Source organism: Rhinolophus ferrumequinum, chromosome 22 (assembly GCF_004115265.2).
Source record: "Rhinolophus ferrumequinum isolate MPI-CBG mRhiFer1 chromosome 22, mRhiFer1_v1.p, whole genome shotgun sequence".
NCBI classification, from domain to species: domain Eukaryota; kingdom Metazoa; phylum Chordata; class Mammalia; order Chiroptera; family Rhinolophidae; genus Rhinolophus; species Rhinolophus ferrumequinum.
In genome coordinates this window covers 28,767,988-28,782,168 of record NC_046305.1, presented here as the reverse complement: position 1 = coordinate 28,782,168, position 14,181 = coordinate 28,767,988, and positions in this window count along the sequence as shown.

The following is a 14,181-nucleotide window of genomic DNA, read 5'->3' as shown; positions in this document are numbered from 1 at the left end:
GCCCCTGCTCAGGAATCAGAGAGTGAGTCTGAGTTGCCAATGCTGGATTGCACCAGACCCACGCAACTCTCCTGGGAAGAAGTCAGCACTTTCAGAGAACTCCTAGCGAAAAAGGAGCTGCAAACATCTAGGATTTTTCCTTGAACTTATTCAAATGCAGACACTCAGACCCAATCCTAGTCCTGCTGATTCAGAATCCACATTTCAATAAGACCTCCAGGAGATTTGTATGCACATTAAAGTTTTAAAAGTCTGGTCTACCTCCAAAGTACATACGTCATCGAAGTGAAGTACGAAGTACATTTATCTACTTCCCTTTGGGAACTTAACTGCCTGTGGTTCTGCTCTGAGTATATAACAGAGTGAAATGCTTGGTGTCTCTGACTCCATCTTGTTCAAACATGCTTTTTTCCCCATGGCCTTCAGGCTAATAGCTTCTGCTTAGTCTTTCATATAGACATGCTAATCATTAGAACAATTCTGCTTGCAGCTTGAGTTTTATATATTGTTTATCAAAGATTTGTAGGAACTTCATGAATGGATTCATATTAACTAGCACAATCTTCTTCAGACCCCTGCTGGCACCCAGGTGTCTGTGGTGATCAATCACCTCTTACCCTTCCCATTTCCCCTTCCCTTGACATAAAAGAAGCCTAAACTCTGTACTGTCTTAAGATGGAGGTGATAAGATTGTGAAGGTGCTAACCATCTTCTTGGTTAGCACCTTCTCAATCAATAAACATTTCCTTACTCCAAATTCTGATGTTTTGAGTTTTGGTCTTTTGAAGCGTCAGACACATGGACAAGTAAAGACAGAGGATAAGACAGAGAGGCCTAAAGAACTAGTAAGACAACCCATTCTTGCATTTTTTCTCATTTCTCTTTTACTCCCTTTTTTTCCTTCCTTTCTCTCACCCTAACCCTTCCCCAACCCCTTCCTCTTTCTCCACATCTCTCTCATCACCAGTCTAGTCCATGTCCAGAATATACCAGAGCCCCAAATCCTTTGCCTCTTTGACTCTGCTAGGATGCCAGTTCATCTAGAAGTGCAGGGTCCTCACTGGTCAACCAAGAAGTAGCTATGAGATTCCAGTGGTAAATTCTCTTGGCTCTGAACCTGCCTCCTTCAGTTAAGGTTCAGAGCTTTCATCCTTGTCACCTCTGATACCAGTTTTTGTAATGGGGTGCTCCCTAAATCTGTTACATCCCATTCTGGAATGCCAGCTGAATTTATGATCCTTCCTCTGCTAAATATTTGTCTCAATGGACGTCTGATAAGAAGGACAATTTGAGATACAGTGGCCACTTTGGGGTTCTTTCAAGATTTCAAAATTAGTATACTGGGGGTGCCAAAAAATGTATACACATGACTTGTATTCATCTTTTGTTATCGGAATACGAGGTCTGACAATTAAGTTTGTGAACTCATCCTTGAAAAAGTGCTACATACCTCATTGCTGAATACACTACAGTCACCTTTGAAGTACTCCCCTTGGGAAGCTATGCACCAATGCCAGTGCCTAGTCCACCCTTCAAAGCAATTTTGGAACTCTTTTTCTGGAATAGTCATCAGAGCTGTTGTCATATTACCCTTGATGTCCTGAATGTCATTAAAATGTCTTCCTTTCACTATTTTCTTTATTTTCGGGAGCCAGATCAGGTGAGTAGGGAGGGTGTTCCAATACAGTTATTTGTTTACTGGCCAAAAACTCCCTTTGCTTTTGTTCATCGGTGAGCACCTTTGGGCCATTTTTGCACACACCTTTCTCATGCCAAGATTTTCAGTTAAGATTTTCCTGTTTCTCTACCAATATTTATGTGGTCTGCTGTGCTTCTCACAGTCAGCTGACAATTTTGACACACAATTCAATGAATGTTTGCAAAACTTTCATCAGTTCTGCTCGTTACTGGTAGCCCTGACCTCTCCTCATCAGTGATGTGTTCTCTCCCCTCAGAAAAACGTTTAATCCATTTGTACACTGCCATTTTCTTCATGGCATTATCACCATAAACTTGGACTAACAGGTCCCTGATTTCACTTCTGCTCTTGCCAAGTTTAACAAGAAATTTAATGTTTCTTCATTGCTCTAATTCAAGCTCAGACATCTTCGCGAAGACACACAAAAACAAACAATAATAATGAACTCCACTTAGCAAGACACTGCCGCACGTCAACACAAACACAACTGTGAGACACTGCTATACCAAGGTTATGAAACCAAACCAAGCTGTTTTTACAGTGCTGCCAATATAAGCGCACAGTGGTAAATTCGCAAACTTAATTATCAGAACTTCATATATTAAGTATTACAATTCTAATACAGTTTTTTTCTTTCTTAAAATGTGTATACTTTTTTTGGCATCCTCTGTATTTAAGTGCACAATTAAAAAATCTTAGAAATGTTAAACAAGCTAAATAGGAGGCATTTTGCAATTGGTATTTAGAGGATGCTAAGAAATTAAATGATTCAAAGACAGCCTTAATATCTCTTTTGTCATTTTATCTGGCCGTGATAGTTTTCAGGGGAGTTTATCTTTAATATAGGACCCTGTAAAAGTTCCCCAGAATTTCCCTTCTCAAGAATTCTAGCTATATATGCACACAGACAAACATTTTGGTCCTTTCTCTTGTGTCTATTTTTTTTTAATAAAATGGACCAATTTAGCCAAAATAATTTAAAACTCTAAAAGTCCACGTCAAGGGCTTTTCCTTAAAGAGAGAATCCCAAACCTCTCTAGGATAATGGAATGAGTGTTTTGATTGACGTGCAGAAGCTGCCAAAAGGCAAATTGCCTTTAAAAAAAAAAAAAAAAAAAAAAAAAAAAAAAAAAAAAAAAAAAAAAAAACAGCTCTAAAAGGATCCTAAAAGAAACTTTGGCCATCTGGTCAGGTGCTTTAAAATTTCTTACTGTTCCTCCTGCCTGAAAAGGTTGACAAGATATTTGAAAAGACTTAATAACTTTTTGAACATAAATTTGGCAAAATTGGAAGCTACAGTTTCAAAACCTGATAGGAATTTTTTAAAAATAGCCTTCTCCCCTAAGCTAACATAAAACTATGTACCCCAAGAGAAAGAAGCAAATTAAGAATGATGTTGCTGGACAGGTAGATCAATCTATGATGTCTCTTAAGTTACAACCCAATTCTTTGGGGAATTGAGAGTAACTGTCCTAATCTTACAAGTAAATCTTTGCAAAATCAGAAATGCAACTCTAGAAGCCGTTCAAAGCCCACCTCTCTTTACCATCCTTAATTCCTCAGACTGAAAAAAAAAAGAAAAGGAGCCGTTTAAAAAAAAAAAAAAAAAACACAAATTGTTACTTTGGCTCCAAGTCTCCTTCCCAAGGACAAATATAAACTTTTTCTTTTCACAATGTGATGTATAGATGAGGTATTACAGAATTGTACACTTGAAACCTATGTAACTTTACTGACAAATGTAAATCTTAATTGTCTTCTCCACAAATAAAAATAACCTTAGCCATCTAAACAAATATACTTAACTTATTCCAACTGCTTTATATTAGTGGGGTTTTGCCTTATTGTCTTTGTCTCGAGGCTGAAATTTTAAAAATGAAAGTATCAAGTCTCTGGTTGTGTCTGTCTATATATGTGTTTGTATGTCTACCTTCAGAGGATATTATTACAACTGGTTTGTAAAGAGCTCTGTTTAATTGGCTTAAAGGAATTAAACACTTGTATAAACCAACACAAATGCTTTTCAGGAGCACATAATCTGGGAAAATACTTGATATTAAAGCTAGTTTGAGTTTGGTTTGACAGGCATGTCTTTAGAGTTATTCTACCTGGGTTTATCAGTCAAGTAAGTTCATGTTTCTCTGCTGCAAAATTTGTCAGCAAGAAAAATAACTCAGTATGATGAAATTGTCAGAAGTAACCTAAATGTATTTATTGAGAACAAGTGAAAAATAGATGTAGATGGGATTAAAAAGTTTTTAGGTGAACTTTTCAGCAATATTTATGTTTTATGGAATGTCTACTTACTTTCCCAAAATCTTTTGGTAACTTGAAACCTTAGAGTTTTGCCAAGTTAAGTTAAATGATGGATCCAGTTAAATTTATTGCCTATCTAGATCATTTTGTAGATCACATACTAAAACTGACAAGCTCAGGAGAGACCAGCACTGCAGGTCCTACAAACTCAGACACTGAAAAGGACGTCTGAACACAAGGCCGTCTGAACACAAGACCGTCACATAGGACGGTCTGAACTTAAAAATTTCTAATTAAAAGCAGGTCATGGCAATAGTCAAGTCCTAGGACTTTTGTCGTGCAGGAGACCCTGCTCGCTGCGCCATTTGTCATCTGAGGCGGCCTGCGGGGTCTCTGCTCCCGCTCCCCACATAAGAACACAGGATATGGCTAGGCCAAAAAGGAACACCCACGGAACCATAGGTAGGGGAGTCATACCACTAGTCTCACTGGAGGCTGGAGTCACACTACCTGCAACCTGCTGTCTGCTTCTCTGCCTGCCAACTGACCGACTGACCAACCAACATAGCCGCAGCAGTTATATCAGTGGCTAATTGGCTAACTGGTTACAGCTGACGGCTAACTAGCCACAGCTGACGGCCATCTACTACCTGAGGTAGCACCTTTCCACGTGAGACTGAGACCCTGGAAACTGCTCTCTGGGACTCTGTCCCCACAACTTTCTTGACAAAGGTCAATCTTTACCTTAAGTGAGCCTGCCTATATCATTTTTTTGTATCTAAGATATGCAAAATGTCAGAGTAATCTCCTTTTCTAGACCCCTCAGGACAACGCACTGCACCAGACCACAGAACCCCTCATTGTTATCTTGTTCCCCAAATACCATCTCTATGTGCTGTAAATGTTAATTATTGACTATCCTGTACTCACCAATTTAAAAGAAGTATGTGTCTCTCCATTTTACTTTTTATACTGATGGAGGAATATTTTTCCTGTGAGTTCCCAAATGATGTAGATGATGTTGGATCTGCCAGCAGTTTCTGGGTGTAGGCCGGATCTTGTCTCGTGAGACCGAAGAATGGAAACACGAACCCAGGAGAGGCAAAGAGTTTTAAAAAGAGGATAGTTTATTGAAAGCAAAAAGTCAGAGCTCCCGAGCAGGAGGGGGTCCCGAATGGGGGTGGCCCTGTGACTGAGGCAAAAGCTCTTGCTTTTATACCTTCCCTTTCCTACTTGGGGAAGGGGAGCTGTTTGAAGAAGGGAACTGTTTGAAGAAGAGAACTGGCGCCTTCTAATGAAATTCATTTACCAGGTTTGTTCTGCTTGCCCATCCTGAAGGAATCAGCAAAGTAACCCACTCTGTATCTATCAGATCTGCTCCGTTTGTCAGGCCAAAAGGAATTTTATGATTAACCTCAAGGCCTTGTTACATTATGTCCTAGAAGGAAGGAGTGATTTCAAAACCTGGAGTTTTAGGATATGACTGTCTTTTGTTTGTTCCACCAGGGACCTCTCTGTCTACCTAGGGTAGCTAGCTAACCTGTATCAATACAACTCCAGAGATTTTTCCTGCTTTGCTTTCTCCGGCCCCCTTAATCTACCACCAATGGATTTCATGTAACCCTCAGTATGTGTCCTTGGATTTCTAATGTATAAGATAAGCTTCAAATTGCCTTTCTTGGGAGCATTTTCTCAATTCATTGAGATTTTGCTTCCCGACAATTGTCAGTTTGGCTCAAATAAACTCATAAAAATTCTGTACAGGTTTGGATGTTTCTTACATCTACAATTTCTGTAAGGGTGAAATTTGGTAAATCAATAACACATTTAGACTTAGCTAGTTTACAGTTTAACTCACTGCATAGTTCACTACCTAGCTACCTATAATTAGACTTTGTTTGCAGTTTCATCCATCTTGATATTCAGCTGTTTCCTCTTTGTTTCTCCCTTGACTGATTAACTTAAGAACTGTTTTATTCCCTTTCTCAAGGCTACCCATACCTCGTGAATCCATTTAATTAACAGAATCCTAACCTGAAAAGAGCAATTTCTTAATCCTCAGGTCCCCAACACCGGAATCCAATTTACAATTCCTTTGCAATATTTACTGGTGATGCATAACATCGTCCCAGGCCTTGGTGGATGGGTCTGAGTTAGGAGTCCGGAGATAACATCATCTTCAAACAGACCAGACCCCATGAAGCGATGTCAGCCCTCAAACCTACCTGACCAACTCCCCCTTTCCTATATACGAAAAAGCTAACCTGAAATTAGGTGCAGCTGTCCACTCTGAGACTAGCCTGGCAACTCTTCTGCCGGTGTTTCTCTCCTTACAACCCATGGCAGCCATCATCTTTAGACACTGCCAGGGGCATTCTCTCTGCCTGAACTTTAATAAAACTTTCTTGCTCTCCCACTGTAATGCAGGGTTTTCTGCTCCCGCTCCTGGCAGGTGAATACAGGATATGGTGAGGCCAAAAAGGAACAGCAATGGAGCTATGGATAGGAGGTTCACTTCACCATATTCTCGCTGGTGGCTGGCCGAGACAGTAAGTAGGATCCACACGATCTGCACCATCTGCAATCCACAATCCATGTTTACTAACGTAGCTGCAGTAGTTATATACAAAAGAAGAGTAGCTAATGGCCAACTGGTTACAGCTGATGGCCATCTAATAACCAAGCTAGCACCTTTCCACGTGAGATTGAGAGCCTTGAAAGTGCTCTCCTGGCCCTGTCCCTACACTCCACCTGTCCAGGCTCTCGCCTCACAATCTACACAGGCATCTTCCGCAAGGGGCCCTATGCGAGGAACCTAGAGATGGATGCAATATCTTGGGCACAGCCAGATTTTCTGGGCACAGCCAGTCTTTCTGGGCACAGCCAGGTTTTCTCAGGGTACTGTGCTGGAAAAATAGTGGCTCATAGCCAAGGTGCTTACATATTCCTGCTGGCAGCCGGGAGAGACACAGGAAGCAAACATCCACCAGTACCCCAACAAGGGATCTTCCTGCACCACAGTGTCACTGGCAGCCGGGCAAGACACAGGAAGTAAATGTCCGCCAGTACCCCAACAAGGGGTCTTCCTTTCCCTGCCTTATATCCCAGAGGTGTTGCCACACTGCCAGACCCCGGTATCAAACCACATGTTTCTATTTTGGGCTGACCTCCAATAGCCGTCCAAACGGCAGCGGCTCACCGGCTAGAGCCATCAGTATACCAGGCATCTGCAGGTAAGGGTGGGGGGAGGGAGCTGTCCTTCTCTGTAGGGTGAGGGCTCCAATCTTCCCCAACCTGGGGGTGAGGGACGACCTTGACCTCACCCGCATCCTCCACCAAGGACTCAGCAAGCGTTTCCTTCTGTAACTGCAAGTCCTGCACCTGGGCCGCCTCAGCAAGCACTTCCCAGACCACATGGCCCGCAAGGACCTTCACTTTCTCCGGCCTATGCTGGTCAGAGAACCGTCCACGTCCTTCCACCCCTTCACGGGGTCCAGCTCTCCGTCAGCTGCACGGCTTTTCCTATGCTGGTTGGAGAACCATCCACATTCCCCCACCCCTCCATGGGGGTCCGGCTCAAGAGAACAGTGGCCACTGGGCACCACACACTGTGTGGAGGCCACATGTCCTCCTGGCCAGGGGCAGATGACTCCGTTACCTGACAGGGAGAACCCTGTTCGCTGTGCCAAGTGTAATGCAGGGTCTAATGTCCTCCTGTTCCCAGCAGGTGAACACAGGATAGAGTGAGACCAAAAACAGAACAACAATGGAGCTGTGGATAGGGGGTTCATACCACACTGGTGGTTGGGCGAGACATAGTAAGGAGGATCCACATGATCTGCACCATCCGCAATCCATGCTTGCTAACCGGGCTTGCTAATGTAGCTACGGTAGTTATATACAAAACAATAACCGAACCTTTCTACGTGAGGTCGAGAGCCTGGAAACTGCTCTCCTGGCCCTGTCCCTACACCCACTTTGTAGAGTCTCATGAATGCTTTCACCTTCTGCAAATGACCAGGGGTTAATTCTAATGCGAAAGCAATTTCCAAATAAGATAAACCACTGAAACATTAATTATTAAATAAGTCTATCTATTTTTGACTTCTTATTACAGAGAAACTAAACGATAAATTTGGATCTGTTAATGAATATGTTATGTGCTTTGTTGAGGATATATATGTTTCTAAAAGTTATGAAATATATTTTCCAGTAAAAGAGCCTATGTTTCTAGAAGTTATGAAATGTATCCATGAGTTTGCCAGTCTTTATAAATGTTGATATGATAACTCATAATTACTTAATTTTAGTTTTCACTGGAAATTAAGGCTTCTAAGGGTTGAGAATTCTAATTAATATAGAAGGAATTAATATATGTTTTTGGTAAAAGAATGTATGAAAAAAAGGAGGTGCATTTTTGTTTAGGAAAAGGGAAATAAAATGTTTTTTTACATAAGGAAAGATATAAAGGATATGAGGTTCTATTTTATAAAAAAAAGTAATTTTGTTCTAAAGATAAATAGGACAAAAGCCAGTATGTGAAAATTGTAGGTTTTATGAAAGTTGCAATAGTTTGTGGAAGTTGCAAAAGATTTATGGAAAATAAATCTTGAAAAAGAAATTTTATGTATGGCCAAGCTAAGATTGGAATAGATTATTTAAATTAACTTTCTTTTGATATCAAAAGTATACTGATATAAAATTATATTTGGCTTTCTCTTCCTGTTGAAAGGACAAAGTCTTATTGTACTATTGATATGCTCTTAATAAGAGCATATCAATAAGGGATATCATATCATAAAGGGAAAGTGAAGATTTTGTGTTTTATTAAAATTATTTCCTGTGCTCTGTATCATCAAGTCTTTGACTGCTTAGATAAGCTAAGTCTTCTTAATTTTAAAAGAGCTAAATTTTGCTTACAACTTGTCCTGCGGGAGACCCTGCTCGCTGCACCATTTGTTAAGCGGGGCAGCCTGCGGGGCCTCTGGTCCCGCTCCCCACATAAGAACGCAGGATGTGGCTAGGCCAAAAAGGAACACCCATGGAGCCATAGATAGGGGAGTCATACCATTATATTCTCTCTGGCGGCCGGGGGAGACACACGCAGTAGTAGCCACACGATCCGCAGTCTGCCATTCACTTCTCTGCCTGCCAACCAACCAACCAATCAATGCAGCACCGCAGTTACATCAGTAGCCAATTGGCTAACCGACTACAGCTGATGGCCAACCAATCACAGTCGATGGTCGTTCACCACCCGAGCCAGCACCTCCCCAGCGAGGCCAAGAGCCTGGAAACTGCTCTCTTGGACTCTGTCCCCACACTCCACCCCTTCAGGGTCTCGCATCACAATCTATATGACAAGCATAGAAAAAAGCATTGGCCAAGTCCACTACATAGTGATATGTTCCCAGGGGGACAGTCAGACGATCCATCAAATCGTGTATTGAAGGTGCTGCCGCGTGCAAAGGTGGTGTCACCTTATTTAACTCCCTATAGTCCACAGTCATTCGCCAGGTCCCATCTGGCTTCTTGACAGGCCATACTGGGGAGTTAAAGGGACTGTGCATTGGCCTCACAATATGTGCCTTCTCCAATTTCAATATCGTACGACCAATCTCCTCCTGCCCTCCTGGCAGGCGGTACTGTCACACTGTAACCACGCACCGGGGCTGTGGCAACACTTGAGGAGGGTGGTGAGCATGCCCAGGTATCACCGCTTTCATCACCCAGATCCGGAGACGGAACTCTCCTACCGTCATCTGTAAGCTGAGGCCATGTAGCACGTCCACCCCTAGAATATACTCCGGAACGGGGGAGACATAAACCTTGTAGGTATGAGGGGGAAGCCTTCCTATACCCAGTGGTAAGGAAACAGCTTTTATAGTCACAGTCTTTCCCCCGTAGCCATCAATGCAGACTGCTGGTCCGGGGAACAGTTTTGGGTTCTCATAAACAAGACTGCAGTCTGTGCCAGTGTCCACTAGGGCCAAAACCCTCTGCACATTAGAAGGGGACCAATGTATGGACAGTTCCACGTTGTTCCTCTGGTTCCTGCTCGTCCCCTCTGACCGGGTACCTTGGCCCCACCCCTAATCAAGCTGAAAGGAGTCGGCCTCAGGCGGCTGCATAAAGTCCTGGAGGGACACAGGTTGCGCTTTCCCAGACTTCTCCTTTAGCCTTCTCCAGAATTGCTGTTCCAGACACAACTCTTTCCAAAGTTCCAACAAGAGTGCTTTGGGCTGTCGGTCTATTTTTCCCTCGATCAACCCCTGCTGCCACGAGATCATGCCACATCTGTGCGCATGTTACTCTCTGAGGCCTGTGACCTTGCCCCTTTACTTTTGATTTGGGCTTCCAGGTCTCAACTGTTTGGACCTCCTGTCTTAACTTCCTTTGCCTCTGGCTTTCAACATCCCCTAGGGTGGCCATGGCAGTTGTAACTTCGTGGATCCGCCGCCCCACATAGGGCGTAAGAATGGCGACCAAGGATCCAAAAGCACTCTCAGGTGCAGTATCCAAAACCAGATCTCTCAAGCTGGCTGTAAAAAGCTCATCATCCGGCCCCTGCATATTAGGGTTGAAAATAGCATGTGTCATACCCATTTCATGGATGATTTGAGTAAGTTCCATATATGACTGCCATTGACTCACAGTGTCTGGCAGCTCGCCAGCCTGTCCCCATACTGTGCATACCACGCAGTGAGCCACTCCATTAGAGAATGGTTGCCCTGGTTTTGGGCCAACCTATGGCAGTTCTGTAACCTTTGTCACAGGGACAGATGCACTGTCACGAAGGCTAGCTTTTCCATCTCGCCTGGGGAGCAGAGAATGTTGTCTGCTCTCTCATCCCATAAACGTAGTAGCCAAGCCGAGACTGTCTCTTCAGGGCACTGTCTGTACTGCCTCCCCAGCTCCTGCAACTCAGTGGGAGTGTAAGGGGTGTAGGTTGTGAACTCAGTCACAGCTGGGTTGCCTGCAGCAATGACCCCGGGGCCCAAAGGTTGCTCACGTTTTACCCTTTGCTTCAAGATTGGCCAGTTTCATGCAGGATGTCAGGCAGGGTCTCTGGATCCACTCGCTACACAAGAATGCAGGACATGGTGAGGCCAAAAAGGAACACCCCTGGAGCCATAAGTAGGGGAGTCATACCACTATACTCTCACTGGCGGCTGGGTTGGAGACACAGGAACCAGGAGCAACACAATTCTCAACCCTCACTGTGCCGCTTGCAGGCTCAGCCACCATCTTCTTGCTAGCTCCCCCCTTTTTTCTGCTAGCCTAGCCACGGCAGTCATATTCATGGCCAACGGCTCACCGGTTATAGCTGACAGACAACCAGCCATAGCTGATGGCCATTTGATCACAGTCGATGGCCATCTACTACCCGAGCCAGCACCCTTCCACGTGAGGCCGAGAGCCCGGAAACTGCTTTTTGGGGCTCTGTCCCCACAGCCAGGCTTGGGGGTTGGGAGCTACATTGTCTTCACTGGCTTCCTCCGCCTCTGCCTCAGAGTCTCCATTGTGGGGCCCCTCTTCCAACAGGCGGACCCAAGCTTCCAGCGCTTCCAACCAGGACACCTGGTCTGGCACCTGGGCCATTTCATTAAGCGCATTTTCCGTATTGAGACTCAAGGCGGTGAGGAACTTCCGGCCCGCGCGGCAGGCTGTAGCCTTCGCCTCCTCCGGCAACCACTCAGCCAGAGCCCGCAGGGCCCTCTCCACGCTGGCTGGAGAGCAATCGATGTCCTCCCACCCCTCCTTGGGGGTCCAACACCTGAGAACAGTGGCCACCGGACACCACACACTGTGTGGGGGCCACACGTCCTCCTGCCCAGAGTCAGACTCCATTCCTACCTGGCTGGAATCTTGCTCGCCATGCCAGGCGTCCAATTGGGTGGAGGCCTCAGTGCAAGATGTCTGCAACCCTCAGAGCCTACAGCAGCAGCACATTACTAAAAGGAAGGTGACGCCTTCTGTGGCCAGGAGGGAGGTGTACCATCTGGAGGCTGGAGTCTCCCAGGCAGACCGCGCCTCCCATCCCCGGCGAAACTCCTCTCGGGCCTTCTGAAACTGAACTTTTACACGCACAAACTGCTCCACCATGCTTCGGTAGGTTTTGGCTGGCACCAAAACTCATTGCTCCATTTGTCCTGCGAGAGACCCTGCTTGCTGCGCCGTGTTGTGCGGGGCGGCCTGTGGGGTCTCAGCTCCTGCTCCCCACATAAGAACGCAGGATGTGGCTAGGCCAAAAAGGAACACCCATGGAGCCATAGATAGGGGAGTCATACCACTATAGTCTCACTGGAGGCTGGGCGAGACACACGCAGTAGTAGTAGCCACACGATCTGCTGTCTGCCATTCACTTCTCTGCCTGCCAACCAACCAACCAATCAACGCAGCCCACAGTTACATCAGTAGCCAATTGGCTAACCGGTCACAGCCGACGGCCAACCAATCACAGCTGATGGCCATTCACTACACGAGCCAGCACCTCCCCATGGAGGCCCAGAGTCTGGAAACTGCTCTCCGGGACTCTGTCCCCACACAACTATTTAACTTTTTGTATTTGCCTACGAAGTCTTTATTGTCACAATAATTAATTAGATAACAATTGAATAATTATTGTCACAATAATTAGATAACTAATCACGGAGAACTATGGTCCTATGTGACCAAATGTTTTAAAACTTTTGGTGTTTCCAAAATTCAAAAATTAAATAGAGCCTTTTTCTTAACCTGAAAATAACTTTCAGATGTTTTTCATAAGGATCTCAAAACAAGAAATCTCTCTTTGTAAAAAAGGGATATTATTAGGTTGGTGCAAGAGTGATTGCAGTTTTTGCAATTATTTTTAACCTTTTAAACCGCAATTACTTTTGTACCAACCTAATACACTAATTAGGCCATTTTTATATGCTAAAATTACATGGGAAGCATTGTCAAGTAAGAAACAATAATTATGTTGTATTTGTATGGATATATTATTGTTTTTAAAATAAATGTTCTAAAAATTATTTAAAAATTATAAGAATCTACGATGTCTTGATATGTTTTCATTTGCAATTCTAGTTGTTATCATAAAATGTTTTGTGTCGCAAGAAAAGCAAACTTCTTTGTTAAATGCTTTGTAATCTTTAACCTTGTCATTTGAAGTCTTTGTGATTACAGAGATCACTGTCTTACTCATACTTTTTGCAAATACATTTGTATCATCCTCTGAGAGATTCATGAACAGAAATCTCACACTTACTCTAAAATACAGGTTTCTGATCAACTTTCTTTTTTTTTTTTTTAATTGGGGAAGGGGTACAGAACTTTATTGGGGAACAGTGTGTACTTCTGGGACTTTTCCAAGTCAAGTTGTTGTCCTTTCAATCTTAGTTGTGGAGGGCGCAGCTCAGCTCCAGGTCCAATTTCCGTTATTAGTCGCAGGGGGCGTTTTTCCGCAACCTTGTGGTTGAAAGCATTCGCTCCAACCAACTGAGCTATCTGGCCATCTGGGAGCTGAGCAGCAGCTCATTGACTCCATTCTAGGTGTGGAGGGCGCAGCTCGCTGGCCCATGTGGGAATCGAACCAGTAGCCCCATTGCCCAGAGCTTGCACTCTAACCAACTGAGCCACCTGTCCACCCCTCTAATCAACTTTCAATCATTCTATTAAACTAGATGAAAATTTGCAGCACTTAGGAAAAACTAAATTCATAAAACTGCTAACAAATGATCAACAAAAATTAATAACATGACTAAATAATGAGGATAATTATAATTTTTATGATTTTTTATTTGAAATACTACTGGTTCTTTAATCATTTGTTTTTCCAGATATAAGGAAACTTTTTCTCTTAAACTACTATGATTTAAAACAATTTGGTAAATTATACCTCTGTAAGCAAAATTCAGACATTTGCCTTTTTCTCCCTACCTGTTCCCTCTAGAATTTGGAAACTCTTAGTGAGCATTCTTATTTTCACGGCAATATTTTCATTTGCCTAATTCCAATAAGAATCTGTTCTCCTTGTAACAGGCCACAATTGAAAACTGGTTATATTACCAAGGCTTTTACTGGAATGTCGTTATTTGGGAGAAATATGCATAGACTCAGATATGACCAAACAGCTTTAAAGAATTAAGATTGACTTATGGAACCAATAAGACCCCTGGAAATATCAGCCTTGTACCTTTTTACAGGATTCCAGCAGCCTTACCAGGTAAGTAAGGAAGGTC